Below are 7499 nucleotides of genomic sequence, written 5' to 3'. Positions count from 1 at the left end.
TTCTACAAAGTACTCCCTAGCGATCCCACTGATGATTATAAGCTAATTGCCAAAGAAAACCTCACTGAGCTTGTTCAAAATCAGGAAATAACTGAAACAACTGCTCGTTCTCTTATCCCCTTAAGCCTAGTAGCTGGCAGATTCTACCTTCTTCCTAAGATTCATAAAAACAACATTCGAGGTCGCCCCATTGTCTCTGCAATTTGTACTTTCCCCGAGAACCTCTCGCGCTATGTCGACTCTCTCATTCGCGACATTCCCCCAAGCTCTCCAATCTTCACTGGATACAAATGATTTTATCTCGTATATCATGAAGATGGAAATTCCCAACAACTGTTTACTTGTTACCCTAGATGTCGTGTCGCTATACACTAATATTCCGCATGCCGATGGGATCACCGCTGTATCATGTGCGTATGAGGGGTCGGCGGGTGACAAACCTATCGATTCTCTCACCCTTGAAACTTTCCTTCACCTTATCTTTCACTTTTGAAACTTATCCTTACCCTTGAAACTTTCCTTCACCTATCCTTCACTTTTGAGTTTGATGGTATCAATTACGTGCAAGTCAGCGGAACGTCAATTGGAACCAAAATAAAGCGCAACTACGCGAACATCTTTATGGGATGTCTAGAGTCAAACTTCCTCGCAACCCAAAGTTTGAAGCCATTGTACTACAAAAGGTATATAGATTATATGTTCATGATTTGGCAGCACGGTGAAATGGTACTTCTTGAGTTTATTGAGGCTTTTAACCTTGCGCATCCTACCATCTCCCTCTCTCATTCCTACTCTACGCACAGCATAAATTTCCTGGATGTTACTGTCACAGTTTCTCAGGGCAGACTTCAGACTAATCTCTACAGGAAACCTATGGACACGCGCCAGTATTTTACCTTCCACAGCAGCCATGTCAGGCACTGCAAGACTGCAATACATTATAGCCAATCTCACCGTTTTAGACGAATCTGCAAGAGCCAGGCGTATTTCGATTCTAACTGCAGCGAACTTAAAACCTCACTGTCAAATATCAAAATACCCAGAGCAGGTGATCGATGACGCGATTACACGAGCTAATCAGTTGAACCGCACCGACATTCTCCGAAAAAAAGCTTCAAAACCCAATCAACAAACAAACCTCGTTTTGACCCATTCGGCCTCTTCTCCGAAAGTTGCATCCATACTAAGAAAACATCGCAATATCTTCGCCTAAATAAGTGAACACCTAAAAAGAATATTCACCGAGCCGCCACGTGTTGTTTATAGACGCAGCAAAAATTTGGCCGTCGTTCTCACTAAATCCAGCATCAGCCGACCACAGACTACTGGTTGCATGCCCTGTAACAAACCACGGTGTAATGTATGCCCACAAATGACCAGCACACAGTGCGCCACCAGCACAGCTTCAAACTATTATGTTAATATAAAAGGGAACATTAACTGTGATTCCGCCAACGTAGTATACCTGCTGGAATGCACCCTATGCGGCAAACAATACATCAGCCAGACTGAAACACCCTTTCGATTGAGGTTTACAATCACCGCTCTCATGCAAAAACCCGCCCTTCTTTGCCTCTGTCAAAGCATGTTAACACTCCTTAACAACTAAAAGCAACAATTCTTGAATCTATCTTCAAAACGCATCACGATCGCGAGGTTTGTGATTCCTACCTTATCTATAAGTTTAAATCAGCGTCGTTTGGCATAAATGAAAGTTATGGGAAATAAAAATGTCTTTCCTGCGAGTAAAATTTCGGCTGCATTTCTCAGGCTAGTGTTATGCCTCTTCATTTTTTTCCCTGAAAAACATTATCCCATGAGTTGGGGAGCTCCCGTAGTTGGGTAAAGTTTCGTGCTAGCACGACGTTTTTAGCACAATGGCTTCACTGAACCAAATTTGACGAACAATTCTTGACATTGTGTTCTGGGTAGAAGGCTGCAGTACCAATATTAGCTTTGATATTCTCACCTTGTAATTAATTTGTGAACGCGAGCGTGTGTGATTACTTTCGTGTCCTCTTTCTTTTTTGTTGTTGTTGTTTTCTAATTTTCGTTGCTACCGCCTCAGCATTCCCTGAACTGGCACCATGCGCCGGCGAGAAAAAACCACCTGCTGCCGCGTCATACGCGTGCACCTGCCTGTTTTCTTTCTCTTCATGACTTTTTTTTCTTCTTTCTCTTTTTTTCTCTTCTTTTTTTTGCATACCAATGTACACTCATTTCCTTTCGAAACTGCCTGTCCTACTGCTTTTGGTCACGACCCTTGCCTCCCACCAACAGAAGCCACGTGTCTCTTGTTTCAATGACCTTACCCGGATTCTTAGAACGGGTGTGTATTGGCAGACTTTCTTTGGAACTTCTTCGTTCCGCGTGACTAATCTTTTTGTCCATGTCAAACACGTGCCTGGGCATATCTTGTTTTGACCTCTCTTTCACCCCCGTTGCCGCGGGAAAGGGGAAAATCACCTTGTGATTTATTTTTTATTTATTTATTTTTTTATGTGTGTTCGGTTCTTCTCTGTGTCTTTTCTTTTGTTTTTTTTCCATGTTCGTACTACGTGACTGTGTGTTCTTATTATCCTTTTGATAATTTATTTTCCCGCTCTCTCTTCATTCTTTTGCTACCCACCAACCATGATCCATTTGTACAAACTCTCCGCCTCTTACCGTGCCCTCGCCCTTGCTACATTTTGTGTATATATATAACTCTGAAACGAACCTATTTTCTACTCTGAAGAAAGGGAGTCCTATCCCTGAAAGCTCAGTAAACTTATTTTCATTTTCTACGTTTTTCTCGTTTGTCTCTCTCACGACTAACCTTATTTTTTCGCACTCTGTGTGAGTTTTTATCTTTTCAGACTATATATATATATATATATATATATATATATATATATATATATATATACATATACATAAAGATGGGTCAGCAGTCGACAATGCCAAAGGAGGCATGGGGGTGTGGTTAGGTTCTTTTCTTTTTCACTACAGTTAATAAGGTAAACATTTTTTTAATTATACAGAAGAAAGAAAGAAAGAAAAACACGCGCCCAGAGTGGGGACCGAACCCACGCCTTTCGATTACATGTCGAATGCCTTACCAATTCGGCTATCTGGGCGACTGTGTTCTCCTTCACTTTATGGGCTATTTATATTTACTAGAAGTGTACCTGACGCTTGAGGGTGGTAGCCAGCGCCTCGGTTCTGGCAGCCTTGATGCCAAGGTAGCATAAGAGGGTTTCGCACCTGTTGACCGCTCATGACAGGCTGTAGACGTTCGGGTCACGCACCGGGGGTTAAAAAAGAAGGTCCCCTTCTCCCCCGTGTAGTCTGAGTGGCGCTGGCTACCACCCTCAAGCGTCAGATACAGTTGTAGTAAATATAAATACCCCAGAAAGTGAAGCAGAACACAGTCGCCCAGATAGCCGAATTGGTAAGGCATTCGAGATCTAATCGAAAGGCGTGGGTTCGGTCCCCACTCTGGGCGCGTGTTTTTCTTTGTTTCTTTTACACGTAATTATTAAAAATTATTAATAATGTAACGTCACTAACGGTAAAAAAATTGTCTAACCTTCCCCTATGCCTTCTTTGGCGTTGTAGACTGCCGGCATTTCTTTCTGTATTTCCTAACGAGCCCCTCATTTCCAAACCCTATTATCGCGCGAAAGCTTAGCGAGGGCCTCGTTTCTGGCAGCCTTGATGCCAAGGTAATATAAGAGGGTTTCGCACCTGTTGACCGCTCATGACAGGCTGTAGACGTTCGGGTCACGCCCCGGGGGTTGAAAAAGAAGGTCCCCTTCTCCCCGTGCAGTCTGAGTGGCGCTGGCTACCACCCTCAAGCGTCAGATACAGTTGAAGTAAATATAAATACCCCAGAAAGTGAAGCAGAACACAGTCGCCCAGATAGCCGAATTGGTAAGGCATTCGAGATCTAATCGAAAGGCGTGGGTTCGGTCCTCACTCTGGGCGCGTGTTTTTCTTTCTTTCTTTCTCACGTAATTAATAAAAATTATTAATAATGTAACGTCACTAACGGTAAAAAAAATGTCTAACCTGCCTCTATGCTGTCTTTGGCGTTGTAGACTGCCGGCATTTCTTTCTGTATATATATATATATATATATATATATATATATATATATATATATAGATTTATATAAGGGACAGGGGCCTTGGACTCGGTTGGCCGCTGTGAATCTTCTACATTTATTCAGGTGTGCAAGCCCGGCCGGAAAAGGAGAGCGGCGATGGCATGCGACAGCCCAGGCTATCGGTCGTGTTCGATGTGTTGTGTGGCGCGTGGCAGTGCTGACGCATCCAGGCCTGTCCCCGCTGATGGTGATGGTGGGATAATGCAGATGGTGATAGTGCTAGAAGATCCAGAAGAAGAAGGCGCTGCTAGGAGATGAGGTGCACGCCACTACATGGCTCCCCCCCCTATTGTAGGGTGCGTTCAGATGAGTGTTTTATTATGTACTTTGTAGCGTGCACAAAAACTATGTACAGGTATGTACAACACGGGTGATGAGTAAGATTTGTCCGAGTTCCAAGCCCTTAGGCTGTCGTGGTCAGTCAGTGAGAGCGTCCTGTTGGTTGCGGCTCTCTGGGGGCTGAGGCTGGATGCTAGGCAAAGGACTAGGCGTGGTGAACCACGGCTGATGGGTCCGCCGTGTAAGTTTGACATCTTACGGGTGTATTCGTCTGAGGTTCTTCGTGCCGCAGAATGAGCGCCAGCGTAGCCTTCGAGCACGTGCAGGTTGTGGCCGCGACTGCGTTCGGGGCGTATTTCGATGGCACAAGTCTCGCGCGAGTCGTTTGGGTGGCCGAAAATGGCTGGGAAACGGAAGTGTAGTCGAACGTGTGCACTGTGCTTAGTGGCGAGGTCAGCGCTTGCTGATCGCTGTTGGAGGTCGTCGGAGTGCCGATGTGGAAACGCGGCCGTGAAAACAGGGCTTGCAACGCTGCCTACGACGCCTGTGGCGCCGATGGTGGAGCACCGGGTTGTGTGTCAACTGATATCTCGAGCAGTCTAGAAGCGCGTCTTCTGCACATGTGATGACATACTGAGGCGCTTGAGTGCGGGAAAGACTGGTACTTGCTTCACACCATAGTGCAGTCGATTCAGCCGAGACGGCAGTGCTCCCGATGCACCAAGGTTTGCTGCGGGCCGCCGTGGACGCAGGAACTGCAGTTGTACCGATAAATTCGTCCTTGATCCGAGGGTCAGGACCACACGAACAGCACGGAATGACGTTATCAGCGTGCGCGACACAGTACATTTGCATCGTGTAGTAGCCGCAGAGGGGCTGTCTTCCTGGCAGGCCGCCCTTGCGATAGAGTCGCGACTTCCGTAAACGGCGCTGTTGGGAATGCCTCTGTCTCGACGTCGCTCGAGGAGAGTGCAAAATTTGCTGGTAGTGTCACTTGCCATCGAAGGAGGTGGAATGGCGGGTGGTTGCGGCCAGTGAGGGCCTTCAATGATGTCGGCTGCGACTGTCGTCGGCCGAAGGGCGCCTTCTCGGAATGTGGTAGTAGCGGACAAGGCAGGACAGTCTTACTCAGCCCTGATGAAAACAAGCAACAATCGTGTTTTTAACTTGTTCGGAGTTTTTCTTCTCCTATATCTATATATGTATATATATATATATATATTTATAAATATATATATCAATATACATATATAAAAATTATATATATATATATATATATATATATATATGTATATATATATATATATATATATATATATATATATATATATATATATATATATATATATATATATATATATATATATATATATATATATATATATATATATATATATATATATCTAGGGGGTTTATTGGTAGTGAAGCGCAGTCACAGAAACGGGTAGTCCAGGCTATGTCGTACAGACATGTCTCTGCTTCTTCTGTCTCGCGACCAGCCATACGGTGGGTCGGCTAGTGGTTGCACCAATTTCTCATTACATCACGCCACGAAATTAAACAACGTGGTCTTCTCTTTTACGCATCTCGCCGAACTTTGGTTCAATAACCATCGGCGACAGATGACTACCTGGGCCGAGTTCAAAGAACGGTTTATAAAAGCTTTCGGCCGACCCAAAGTGCGCATACCTCAAGCAGTACAGCATTTGCGGCTACGGGCTCAGAAAATTGAAGAAGACTTCACGAGCTACATTGAAGATGTAGTAGACTTTTTCAAGTGCGTGGACCCCGCATTTTGGAAACTGAAAAAGTAAAACACATCCTTAAAGGTATCGATGACGACGCAATTCAGATGCTGCTTTCCAAGGATCCGCGGACCAATTAGCGACGTCATCAGTTTCTCCCAAAATATGAATAGCTCCGCAAGCAGAGGGCCTTGAATCGGCATTCACTCGCCCGAATTGAGGCGCTCGCGAGTTTAGCCATTGACCTCGCCGATCCATCTGTGTTGATCCGTATAAAAAAGATTTTCCGCGAAGAGGTGGCTGGACAGCTTTGCCATGCCTCTTCAAATACTACTCCGGAGCCGGGCCTAGTGCCCCAGTCTACTCTGCGGCATGTGGTTCGAGAACAGGTCGCGGAAGTGCTGCCTTCTTCTAGCCAGCAAAACTGCCGTGGCTGCTCCGATTACTTTCGCCGAAGTCGCGGGACGGTTTACGCGGACAAGAACGGCGTTCCGACCCCAGGCTCCGCCAAGACCACTTCCTCAGGGTCGGGTTCCCAATCAATACACGAATCCCTGCCGTGCACCGGACAACCGGCCGATTTGCTTTTCGTGTCACTACACAGGACATGTCGCACGTTACTGTCGTCGCCGCGTACTGACTTGCAATGGCCTCCACCAGAATACCGCTCTCCATATTACGGAACCACATACTGTTCCCCCCACACGCTGCCCCAAACCGCTTCGGACTCGTCGTACGCACCCCCGGCTTCCGACCACCAGCCATACGGGCTGGTTGGCCAGTGTTCGCACCATATATATATATATATATATATATACAGAAAGATAGGCCAGCAGTCTACAAAGGGGGCATAGGGATGTGGTTAGGCTCTTTTCTTTTTCACTACGGTTAATGAAGTAAACATTTTTTTAATATACAGAAGAAAGAAAGAAAGAAAAACACGCGCCCAGAGTGGGGACCGAACCCACGCCTTTCGATTACATGTCGAATGCCTTACCAATTCGGCTATCTGGGCGACTGTGTTCTCCTTCACTTTCTGGGCTATTTATATTCACTAGAAGTGTATCTGACGCTTGAGGGTGGTAACCAGCGCCACTCTGACTGCACGGGGAGAAGGGGACCTTCTTTTCAACCCCCGGGGCGTGACACGAACGTCTACAGCCTGTCATGAGCGGGTAACTGGCGGGAAGCCCTCTTATGCTACCTAGGCATCAAGGCTGCCGGAACCGAGACCCTCGCTAGGCTTTCGCTGAATAATATGGTAAGGAAATGAGGGGCTCGTTCAGGAAATACAGAAAGATAGGCCAGCAGTCTACAACGCCAAA

This window comes from Haemaphysalis longicornis, unplaced genomic scaffold (genome assembly GCF_048455015.1).
Source record: "Haemaphysalis longicornis isolate Haplotype H1 unplaced genomic scaffold, Haemaphysalis longicornis Haplotype H1 scaffold_13, whole genome shotgun sequence".
In the NCBI taxonomy this organism is placed as follows: Eukaryota; Metazoa; Arthropoda; class Arachnida; order Ixodida; family Ixodidae; genus Haemaphysalis; species Haemaphysalis longicornis.
This window is presented reverse-complemented; position numbering follows the sequence as displayed.